This window comes from Pteropus medius, unplaced genomic scaffold (genome assembly GCF_902729225.1).
Source record: "Pteropus medius unplaced genomic scaffold, Ma_sr-lr_union100, whole genome shotgun sequence".
NCBI lineage: Eukaryota > Metazoa > Chordata > Mammalia > Chiroptera > Pteropodidae > Pteropus > Pteropus medius.
Window position 1 is genome coordinate 18,593,013 of NW_024340701.1, and position 12,304 is coordinate 18,605,316.

Consider the following 12,304-nt stretch of genomic DNA (forward strand, 5'->3'; position numbering starts at 1 on the left):
CTTCCTTTTTACTTTTTGCACACTCATCAATAAATAAACTGCAACGGAAAAAAAAAAAAAGCGAGCAGAATCCTAATATCCTGTCTGTGGCCCTTTAGTGTCTTAAGGACGAATTACGGCTGGTTAGCGGTGAAGAATCCCTCCAATGCCCCGCTCCAAATCAGCCTCTACAAGGCCTTAAATCAAACGGGAAAAGCACATACCAGCAGCAAGCACAGAAAGTGGGGCCGAGTCTACAGCCATGCCGCCCTGAACAAGCCCGATCAGGTCTGATCTCAGAAGCTAAGCAGGGTCGGGCCTGGTTAGTACTTGGATAGGAGACCACCTAGGAAGACAAGGTGCTGTAGGCATAAAATAAATAAATAGATAGATGATAGGTAGATAGATAGATGATAGATAGATAGATACATAGAAAGTGGGGCTAAGTTTCCCCACCAGCTCACATATGTTCCCGCTCCTGGGGGACTACTGGCACATGTCACAGAACTAGGCCCAGCTGAAAGCCACCAACCCTACACACCTCCTAGTACCGCCTCTCCCCCTCATCTCCTTGCAGGAACGGGTTCCTTTGTACCGAGCCCTCACCTCCACCCACTGAAGCCAGTTGTTGGGGCAGGAAACAAACACCTGGCTCAAGGTAATGGGCCATCAGAGTCCCCTTGCTCAGGAATTTAGGAATGGGATGGGGAAAGAGAAAACAGTGTCTATCCGTTCAGTGTAAATAGAGGAGCTATGAGAGGCTGAGGAGACAGGAGGAGGGAGGGGGAAAGAAGGAGGGCGGGAGGGTAGAAGAGCGTGAGAATAAGAGATGTTAGCCTACAGAAGGGCAGGCCACAGGAATTCTGCCTCTGCTTGCGCTTCCTGCTGCCTTCCAGGCACTTCTGAGGCCCACTGCAGCATCCCGTCATCTTCTATAACAATAGTCCTTTCTTCTGGTTCACTAGGTACCAATGATTTACTACCTTCTGTGGTTCAGTGAGCTTGAAACTTCTGTTAATTGTACTCAATGGACTTCTAAATAATGTGTCCTCAAATCAAAGCTTTCGTTCTCCTTTTACTTTTTTTGAAAATAGGTTTTATTTTTTAGAGTAGTTTCAGGTTCCTAGCAAAATTGAGAGGAAGGTCCAAAGATTTCCGATATACCCCTGCCCCCACACATGCACTGCCGCACCCATTATCAACCTGTTCCACTAGACTGGTACATTTATTACAACTGATGAATCTACATTGACACATCATTATCACCCAGAGTCCATAGTTTACCTTAGGGTTCACTCTTGGTGGTGTGTACTTTCTGTGGGTTTGGACAAATGTACGATACATATCCACCAATATAGTATCATACAGAGTAGTTTCACTGTCCTAAAAATTCTGTGTGCTCCACCTATTCATCCTTCCCTCTCCCCAGCCATCAACCACTGATCCTTTTACTGTCTCCATAATTTTGTCTTTTCCAGAATAGTTGGAATCATACAGTATGTATGATTTGTCCTTTTAGATTGGTTCTTTCACTTAGTAACTCATTTTACTTTCATGGTAAAAGTTTCCTGCTTATGTGTTCCCAATTTTTCTCTCCTTTAGTGTACACAATACATAATACCCTGTAATCGAAGAAAAAAAATTATTGCAGGCTTACGAATAAATTGGAATCAAATGTTTTTCCTTTGGGAAAAAGGAAGCTACGATTTACTGAATATTGGAAACTAGAAATCCAAGCACCTCTAGTTTTAGCCACAGTCTAAAGTGTTCTCTGCCTTCATCCTCCAGAGCAGAGATGTTAAAAAACCTAGGGATGTATGCTCAGAAGAGTGGCTGCTTCACCCAAGGATGGGCATGACCCTTGGAGGCCTGGCATCCATGAAACCATCCTGAAGGCTGCCTCTCCTCACTCCCGCGGCAGTGTGGTTCTGTCTGAAGTAAGAAGAGCCCAGCAATGTTCTGCATTGATTCAGAACTAGCGGCCTGTTTCCAGAGCACCTGCAAAAACTCATCTTCCTCTTATTTCTCTAGATGTCATGATCATTGTGCTACTGGCAGGTGTTTTTCTGACTTAATCTCCACGCTGTCTTCTCAGCATTTTCCCATCAGCCACAATAATAACGACAACAACAGCAGTTGATATTATTGCTAATTATATGCCAGGCACCTTGCTAAACACTTTATATGTGTTTATTTAATCTTCACAGACTTATGAGGTAGGTAATAGTAGTATCCCCCATTTTTATAATAGAGAAAACTGAGGCACAGAAAAATTAAATTACATGCTCAAGCTCATACAGCTTGGAAGTTGCGTAACCAAGAGATGAATCCAGACAGCCTAGTTCCAGAGTTTACCTGTTAACCACTACACTGTGATGGGAGAAGATATTAGTTATGTATTGCTGCGTAACAAATTACTCCATAATTTCATGGTTTAAAACAATGAACAGTTATTATCATATACAGTTTCTGAGGATGCTCTGGCTCAGGGCGTCTTGTGGGGAAAGCTGAAGTCAAGCTGTCGGCCAGGGCTGCACTTTCCCAAGACTTGACCTGGCCTAGAGGATCTGCTTCTAAGCTCATTCATGTGCCTGTTGGCAAGAGGTCTCAGTTCCTTACTATGTGGGCCGCTCCACAGGGCTACTCCAGACAAAGCTTCCCCCACTTCTGCCTTATATTCTATTAAGTCCAGCCCACATTCAACATGAGTGGATGACAGAAAGGCATGAATACCAAGAAGCAGAGATCACTGGAGGCCATCTTGGTGGCTAGTTACCACAAGTATGAAGAAAAGACAGACCGAAAAGGACCTTGTCCTCAGAAAAACCTAAAACCTGCTCTAGAAGTGACAGAAAAACCTACTGTGCGAACATTGGTCACAACTCAATAAGCCTTTGCCTTGTGTCTGATACATTTCACTAGGCACTGTGAAGAGAGGTAGACTTATCTTGAACATGAGCTCTGTGAGGACAGATTCTACATCTTAGATGCAATATGGTTGTCAGGTTTCCATGAATATTTTTAATGGACACGAAAGAAGTAAAAGATGCACTCATTGCTCTTAGAAAGTTAACCTAGTTTTAAAAAAATCTTAATTACATTTTATTTGCATACTTTTGTGGGTAAAATATAACAAAATTTACCACTTAAATAATTGTCATAACTATGTATAGTACCAGTTGGGTATTAGACTAATCGAGGGGATCACTTTGTAAATTATATAAATGTCTAACCACTATACTGTATACCTGAAACTACTATAAAATAATATTGAATGTCAACTTTAATTGAAAAATTAAAATTAAAAAAAGGTTACCACTTTAACCATTTTTATTTGTAGCATTTAGTGGGATTAAGTACATTCACATTGTTGTGCAACCAACCATCAACACCATCCATCTTCAGAACTTTATTATCCCAAGTTGAAAATCTGTGCCCATTAAACAACAGCTCCCCATTTCCCCCTTCCTCCTTCCCCTGGCAACCACCTCTATACCTTCTGTCTTTGTGAATTTGACTGCTCTAGGTACCTGATACAAGTGAAATCATACAACATTTATTCTTATGTGTCTGGTTTATTTTGCTCAGCATACTGTCTTCAGGTTTCATGTTGTAGCATGTGTTGAAACTTCATTTCGTTCCTTTTTAAGGCTTAATAATATTCCACTGTGTATACACCACATTTTGTTTATCCATTCATCCATGGATGGACTTTTGGGTTGCTCCCTCCTTTTGGCCATCATGAATAAAGCTGGGTGTGCAAATATCTGAGCCTCAGCTTTCTACTCTTTTGGATGTGTACCTAGAAGTAGAATTGCTTGGTCATATGGTAATTCTACATTTAATTTTTTTGAGGAACCGCTCTACTGTTTTCTTAACAACCTATTTTTAACAATAATAAACACTACCAGTTTTTGGCCCCCCTGTGCTAAGCCCTTTGCACACTTTATTTCAAGCCAACACTGCAAGGTAGTGTTATTCTCATTTTTCAACAGATTGATTAACTGGCTCGATATCGCACAGCTAGTTGGGAGACAAAGTCAGCACGGGTGGATCACTTAGCAAAGCAAATGGCTACAAGTCCAGTTTAAAAAAAAACACAAATTCAGTCCAAGAAACTTGAGGCCAGAGAGTATAGATACCTATGGAAAGGTTTCTAAAAGTGGCGAACCAAATTTTGAAGATGTTCCATGATCAGGAATCCAGTAGGAAGCTAGGAGAATACTTTGCAGCAGAAGAAGACACAACCTGCCTCAAATCCTGAGCATCTGTGTGTCTCTTATTTGGGCTTGTCAGGAGTTTTACAAAGCATCCCAATTTGTCAGAGACTTTTTGAGAACCATCAACCTAAGTGGCAGAGAGGCTCGTACTGAAGCTTGACCACAGCAGAGCGATCTCTTGCTCTGGGCCCCCTCAGAGCTGGCTGCCTCCGGATTACTTGGCAATTGGGTCAAAGCAGCTGGCTATGGCAGCTATGTTGCTTCTAAATTCCAAAATGCCACCAAGCATTGTGCCTCTTCTTGATGATATAGGTGGTACGACGTGCTACAACTTGTCTTCCACTTCAGAAGTGACATCCTACTAGCTCCCTAGAAATTGCCTCATGGTGGCAGGAATTTCTGAAAGTGAATAGCGAACCTAATTTTGAAGAAGTGGTCAAGCAAGGCGAGTGAAAGGAGAGAATGGCATTCTAGGCAGAGTAAGGGCAGAGACACTGACACAAAGAAGTCAATTACAAATGATTTACTGAGTTGATATATGAACAGAGAGCAAAGAATGTCCTAGGTAAGAGGCTGGAGAGACAGACGAGAAGAAGGAGAAAGAGGGAGAGGAAGGAAGAGGTGGCAGAACAGGACTTGGTGAACTTTCCTATATGCATTCTGTATGACCCAACAAATTTCTCCTGGGCATGTATGTCAGGGGTCCCCAAGACCACCCCAGGTTTGATAATTCACTGGGAGGGCTCACAAGACTCAGCAAATAGTTGTTCTCATGGCTGTGATTTATTGCAGTGAAAGGGAACAAAGCTCAGTTAGCAAAGGGTAAAGCACATAGGGTGAAATCCAGGAGAGACCAGGCACAAGCTTCTAAAAGTTCTCTCCCTGGGGGAGACACATATGATGCACTTAATTCCCCCAGCAATGAGTTGTGACAACACATGTGAAATGTTGCCAGCCAGAGAAGCTCGTTAGAGACTCAGCACCCAGGGTTTTTACTGTGGGCTGGTCATGTAGGCACCTTCTGCCTGGTACGTACCCAAGTTCCAGACTCTCAGAAGGAAGGAAGGTGTTCAGCACAAACCACATTGTTTGCATAAGCAGTCTAGACACAGGTAAAGAATGGTGAAAACTCTTGCGGAATCCAGATTTCCAGACACCAGCCAACGGCCAACCTAGGAAGCAGGCCTTTCTATCGATAAGCAGTTAAGCCTGTTGTGTTAACTCCTTTCTGCACAATGTGTATCCCCCAGGATTGCTCACACAGGTCCATGAGGGATGCTCATGAGGTGTTCATCATAGTGCTGTTTGTGATGGCAGGGACTCTCAAGCAATCTGGGCATCTGTCATGGGGATGTGGTTCAGTAGGGTAGGGGCACGCCTGAAATATCACACAGCAATTAGAAGCATAATAACAGGAATGGATCTAGCAAAAAAAAAAAAAAGGTAAGAAACAGGATGAAATAAATCACCCAACACCATTAATGTAATTCAAAATATATTTATACAGGTGCCACTTATCTAAATTTCAGAAATAGGAAACCTAATCGATGCTATTAGAAGTCCAGATACAAATTACTTTTGGAGAGGAAGTGACTTGAAGGGGGCTCAAAGCACTTCTGGAACACTGGTCATGTTCTCTTTCTCGAGTGGGGAATTAACTTTGTGAAATTTTATCCAGTTGTGCACTTATGTACATTTTTCCATATATATGTTACATGGCTATACGATTTCCATTAAAACAAAAAATACATTCATGGAAAACAGCAATGTCAACTTTCCAAGAGCATCTATGAAATGATTGTCTATGGGGGTAGAGATTAGGAGTGGGAAGTGGAGGTAAAATGAAATACGCGGACGTGTATGCGTGCTCACCTTATGCAGATCAAGGTTATTAATATGCCACGAACAGAAGAGTATTATTAATTTGACTCTCTGTACCAAAGGTTAAAAAAAAAAAAAGTGGAATGATGCGGAAATCTCTCAAGCTTGTGATCTCATCATCTGGGAAGGAATCCCACTTTAGAACCTATTTCCTTTTGTGTGTTTATGTATCTGTTCCATCTATCCAGTTTCCCAAGGGACAGTGACCCACTTCCCCCCTGCCTGCCCACCTCCTCCCAGAGCTCTAGGGGCTACTCTAAGGTGCTGAGATCCCAGAGGTCTGCCAACCTAGCTCCGGAACTGTAGAGGCTGATCTGGTCAACACTATCCTGCTGAGTGATTTAGTGATGAGGAAAGATGCACTCTAATCAAATCTCCGGAAAGACTTAAAAGAGCTTTGCAAGTTCTCACACTTTAGCTGCATCCTAATCCCTTGGAGAGCTCATTAAAGAGCAAAGTGCTGGGCCCCACCCCCACGAGTTTCTGATTCAATAGGTCTAGGATGAGACCAGATTTGGCATTTTTAACAAGTTTCCATGTGCTGCTGCTGCTGGTGGTGGTCTTGGAAACTCACCTTGAAAACCACTGATGCTTACAAAGGAGGAGGCTGAAGTATAGCTACCGGCCATTTCTGATTAGCAAACTTTCTTCTCTGAGGCTACCCCAGGTTCCAGACCAAATCTCAGCCCTGGCTGCTGTCTAACCAGGTTGTAGCCTGAGAAGTGAAGCTAATCCTACAGACAATGGAGATTGATATGTGGGCTTCCAGACATCAGCTCAGAGACTTAGACACTTAACATCTGCAAACAGCTCCACCCTCCATGCTGTGCAGGAGATGATGGTCTGAGCTTTTAGCTGAGAAACTTGGGCCATAGCCAAGTTTACTAGTCTCAGGGAACTGTGAGTGTGCAATCAAGAAGGGGGTTCCTGCTGTAATTACATGATGATCCTATTTGAAGAAAAAACCTGTTATAGGAGGGAGTAGTCAGTAGGGAGTCTATCTAAACCAGGGCTTCCTAACTTTTTTGCCCACCGAAAAGAATAACATTCGCATCGTTCATTTGAGAGTGGTTGTAAGAGGCTTGGTAAAAGAAAAAAACTATCGCATTTCCTGGTAATACAAAGGACTAGTTATGATATAAAATATGGAATTTGTATAAAATTCAAATAAAATTACTTTAAAATGTACAACCATTAGTTCTTGGGACAGGCCTGTAGCCCGTTTCCAGCACCTAGAGAGCCATAACACTCTGGCCAGGGAGCTCTGTACCAGTACCCGCTGCCCCACAGAGTAGGCAAGATACAAGCTGGCTGAGAGGTTCCTGTGTGATGGTGTATTGGTTAGCTATAGCTGTGTAACAGAACTTAGCTTAAAACAATAAGCACTTATGATCTCACAGCATCTGTGGTCAAGAGTCTAGGAATGGCTCTCAAGGTGGTTCTGACTCAGGGTCTTTCATGAGGTTGCAGTCAAGCTTGGGCTGCAGTCTCTGGGGATTTGACCGGCTGGAGCATCTACTTCTAAGATGGCTGATTCATGTGGCTGGCTGGTGGCAGGAAGCTCCAGTTCCTTATCACATGGGCCTCTCTATAAGGTTGTGAGAGTTCCTCACAACACGGCAGCTGGCTCTTCCCAGAAAGAGTGATCCAAGAGAGACAAAGTGGAAGCTGCAGTGTCTCTTATGGCCTAACCTCAGAAGTCACATAATGTAACTTCCACAGTATACTGTTGGCTACACAGGCCAGCCCTATTCATTGTGGGAGGGTGTACACAAGAGACTGAACATGCAGAGGTGAAGATAGGTGGCGCCATCTTTGGGGTTCCTGCCGCAGGCAGCCTGCTTAGTGGAGAGCTAGGGCTTTATATTCATACTCTGGCCTGTGTGAATTATTATTCTGGGCTATTCTCCTTCCTAAACTTTTGATTTTGTATTTACTTTACCAGTTAGGATTTGTTGTGCCTGGTGAAACAGAAAACAAATAAGCGGTTTAAACAAGATAGAAGTTTATTTCTCTTTCATTTTAAAAGAAGTCTAGAGATAAGCAAACCAAGGCCGATAGGTGGCTCCACAGGCATCTGAGACAAAGGTTCTTTCTATCTTCCTACTTCTTTACCCTTGGGCATGGCTTTCATCCTTCAGATCACAAAATGGTTTCTAGAAGTCTATCATCATACCCACATTCTAGGTAGGAAGTAGGGGAAAGACAAGGGATAAAAGACCATTCCTAGAAACCTCACCCACCAACTTTCATTTATATCTCAGAGGTCATTCCTAGATGCAAGGGAGGCTGGGAGCATCCTTGCTACCCCCAATAATATTGGGATACTGTTGGTAAGGGGAAAGGAAGAAGAGGACTGGGTAGGTGTGTCTACCACTTTTGCCAAGCAAGCTTCCAACAAAATAATTTGGTCTCCTAGGTTTCTTTTTTCAAAGAATGTAGACTCTTAATGAGGAACATAGATATTTCTGGTCCGCATAAACTTATGTTCTGTGTAAAGGAACATGTTCTTCTTTAAGTCAATATAGTGATGTTACTGAATCAAATTGAATGAGGGTCCACCTGCCCGATGCACAGCAAAGCCAAACACAGAACATCGAGTTTTGCAATGGAGAAATTAGAGCCATTTTATTTGCAGGGTGTCAAGCAAGGAGAATGGAAAGCTATCACTTAAGACCCAAACTCCTCAGTGGCTTTTAGTCAAGGGTTTTTAAAGGCAAAGTTTGAGGGTTAGGGGTTAGGGGTAACAGGCTGGCATGAGGAAGCGCTGGCAGTGCAGATTTTGATTGAAGAGCTTTGGAACTTGGTCATTTATAACAAGGCTCTTCACCACTGGATCTTCCTGCACAACAGACCCTTCGCTTCTAAAAGAGTTCTGATGTTCAAGTTCCGGTCATGTCCTGGTTCTATGGTTCTGTGAGGGAGTGAGAAACTTTGTTTCTGAGTGCAGCTGGAGATCAAAGTTCCTCTGTGCATGCTTTGGCTGCATGACTTGCGGTTTTGGTCTGCTGACTCTGAAAGGCAACTCAATACCTGTTAAAAACAGGATAGGAACATTTTGAGCTGCTTCTGCAGTTACAGAGGCATCCAGCCTACATATCAGTTTGGGGGCCCTTGGATATTCCAAGACAGTGCTGGGATTGATGTTGGGAGTCTAGGAATCCTTTCAGGCTGGCAGTCCTAGAGCCCCAAGTCCGGGTCTTCAGGTGTGCCAGCCAGCCAGTTCTCTTGGGTCTGGGAACCTTCCCAGGGCACTGCCTCTGTCCTTTGGATTCTCTGCCCCCTTGCATCCACTCTGAGGGATGTCCCTCATGCCCTGCTCCTCCTTTGTCACTAAGCAAGACCTCTTCAGTCAGTCCAGGCTTTCCCTAAAGACTGGAATCAGGACGTGCCTAGAGCAGCTCATTTTGGGCCCTTGAGAGCCCCCGAGGCAAGGAACTACACAGGCCTGAATGGGCCTGCCCAGATCGGAGAATACCAGGATAGTGTATAAAATAATAGGTCTATACATTATTCTGACTTAAGTGATAGGTTGGGAATGCTAAGGAGCTTAAACTTTATGCTGTAGGCATTGGAAGCTACTGGAGTTTTCTCAAGAAGGAAGGTGATATGACCAGATGTGCATTTTAGAAAAATGATTCTGGAGGCAGTGGGGAAATTGGACTGGAGTGGGGAAATGTGAAAGCAAGGACACCAGTTGAAAGGTGCCTGCCAGATTCTCAAAAAGAAACAATGAGGCACTCCAGATGGTATCTTTAAAAGGATTTTGGTTATAGAATTGATCGAATATTGTGACATTGGGAGTGAGAGATATAAAGAGAAGAGAAGGAAAGGTGAGTCTGCATTTTCTACCTTCAGTGGCAGGATAATGATTTCTAGTATTCATTGAACACTTATTTTATGCCTGACACTGTTCTAAACATTTTACGTGCACTCATTTAATCCTCCTACAGCAGGCATGGTTATTATTACCATCCCTATAGTACAGATGAAGAAGCTGAGGTCCCAAGAGGTTAACTTGCCTAAGGACACATAACTGGTAAGTGGAGGAGCTGGGATACAAATCGAGGCACTTTAGCTTCAAGCACTGTGTTCTTAATCATTGTTTTGCCATAGCAGGTGACAGTCCTAAAGATGTCATTTATGATGTCTGCTAATCCTCTGCATTTTCTGAGTGAGACTGTCCCACCCACAGCTCCTGAAAAGTGTTTTTTAGTCATATACCTGACTCCATCCTACCTCCTTGGCAAAAGCCGATTGGACCAGAGGAAGCACTTGACCTAAGACAAAGAAATCCACAGGCCTAATGATGTCTTATGATGTGGCCTGCAAGAGAAAATGAACCTGGACAAGATTTCCTTTCATTTGGTAACTGAAACTGGGACACCCTGAAGTACTCATTGGTTAACTGTGGGAGCAGAAGCTGAAAGGTCATGATGTGGTAGGCCATAAGTAAACACAGGTTATGAGGGAACAGAAAGGTTGAATGAGTAATCAGAGGATGGTTGAATGAGTAATCAGAGGATGGTCATCAAGTGGTCATCAAGGAGAGAAGATAGCAGATTGTCCAGGATTGGGGAAGAAGCCATGAGAGGGCAGCCTGGAGGGGACTCATACACAATTGTTCATGGCAGCTTTATTCATAATAGCTTAAAAATTAAAAATAGCACAAATACCTATCGACAGGTGAATGGATAAAAAATTGTGGTATATCCACATAACGGAGCACTGCTGATCAATAAAAAGGAATGCATTATTGACACATGCAACAATATCGATGAATCTCAGAAAACATGCTGAGCAAAAAAAAGCAAGACACAAAAGGATACATACTGTATGATTCCATTTATATGGAACTATAGAAAGACAAATCTAATCTAAAGTGACAGAAAGTAGATCAATGGTTGCCTAGGGATGAGGACGGTAAGAGTAGATTGTTTGGAAAGAAACACAACTGAAATTTTTAGGATAATAAAATCTTCTATATCTTGATTGTGATAGTGGTTACACATGTGTATATATTTATCAAAACTTATTAAGGGGTTAATACCCCAAATATATCAAGAACTCATAAAACACAACATTAAAAAATCTGATTGAAAAATCGGAAGAGGACCCGAATAGACATTTCTCCAAAGAGAACATACAAATGGCCAATGAACACATGAAAAGATGTTCAACATCACTAATCATCAGGGAAATGCAAATCAAAACCACAATAAGATTTCAATGCACACTTGTCAGAATGGCTATTTTCAAAAAGACAACAAAGAATAAGTGTTGGCGAAGATGTGCAGAAAAAGCGACACTCGCAAACTTTTGGCAGGATTGTAAACTGGTACAACCCTATGGAAAACAGTATAGAGGTTCCTCAAGAAATTGAAGATAGAACCACCATATGACCCAGCAATTCCACTTCTTCATCTGAAGAAATTGAAAATACTAATGCAATAAGATATATGCAGCCCCATATTCATTGCTGCATTATTTACAATAGCCAAGATATGGAAATAACCTAGGCGTCCATCAACAGACGAATGGATAAAGAAGAAATGGTACAGATATACAGTGCATGTTACTCAGCCATAAAGAATGAAATCTTGCCATTCGTGACAACATGGATGGACCTAGAGGGTATTATGCTAAGTGAAATAAGTCAGACAGAGAAAGACAAATACCATGTGACTTCACTTATATTTAAGATCTAAAAAATAAAATAAACGAACAAACAAAACAGAAACAGACTCATAGATACAGAGAACAAACTGATAGTTGCCAGAGGGGAGGGAAGGGTGGGACTGGGTGAAAAAAGTGAAGGGGATTAGGAAGTACACACTGCCACTTATAAAATTAGTCACGGGGATGTAAAGTACAGCACAGGGAATACAGTCAATAATATTGTGATAACTATGTACAGTGCCAGATGGTTACTAGACTTATTGTAGAGATCACTTTATAAAGTATATAAACATCTGATCATGGTATTGTAGACCCGAAACTAATATTATATTGTATGTCAACTATAATTAAAAAATAAATTTTAAAAACTTATCAAAATGTACACTTAAAATTGGTTCATTTGATTTCATGAAAAGTTTTTTAAAAATAATGCTGAATACATGGGAGGTGACTGGGAAATTCGTATTAGAGCTATGTGACAGCTTTGCAATGGTTTGGGGCCAACAAGGAGAGAAGAGAGATGCAGTATGGCTTTGGACAGAGGC

The 12,304-nt window shown here is 42.2% G+C and overlaps 1 long non-coding RNA gene and 1 pseudogene across 1 annotated transcript in view; both read left to right on the top strand.

The window, feature by feature from the left end:
- LOC120622882 (uncharacterized) overlaps positions 1-3,226 on the top strand; it is a 4,000-nt gene extending 774 nt beyond the window's left edge. Inside the window, exons 3-4 of the long non-coding RNA XR_005658580.1 lie at positions 557-637; positions 1,768-3,226. This is a non-coding gene — a long non-coding RNA (uncharacterized LOC120622882). The remainder of the gene's footprint in view (positions 1-556; positions 638-1,767) is intronic.
- Positions 232-350, top strand: LOC120623144 (uncharacterized; annotated as a pseudogene).
- Positions 3,227-12,304: the final 9,078 nt, after the last annotated feature.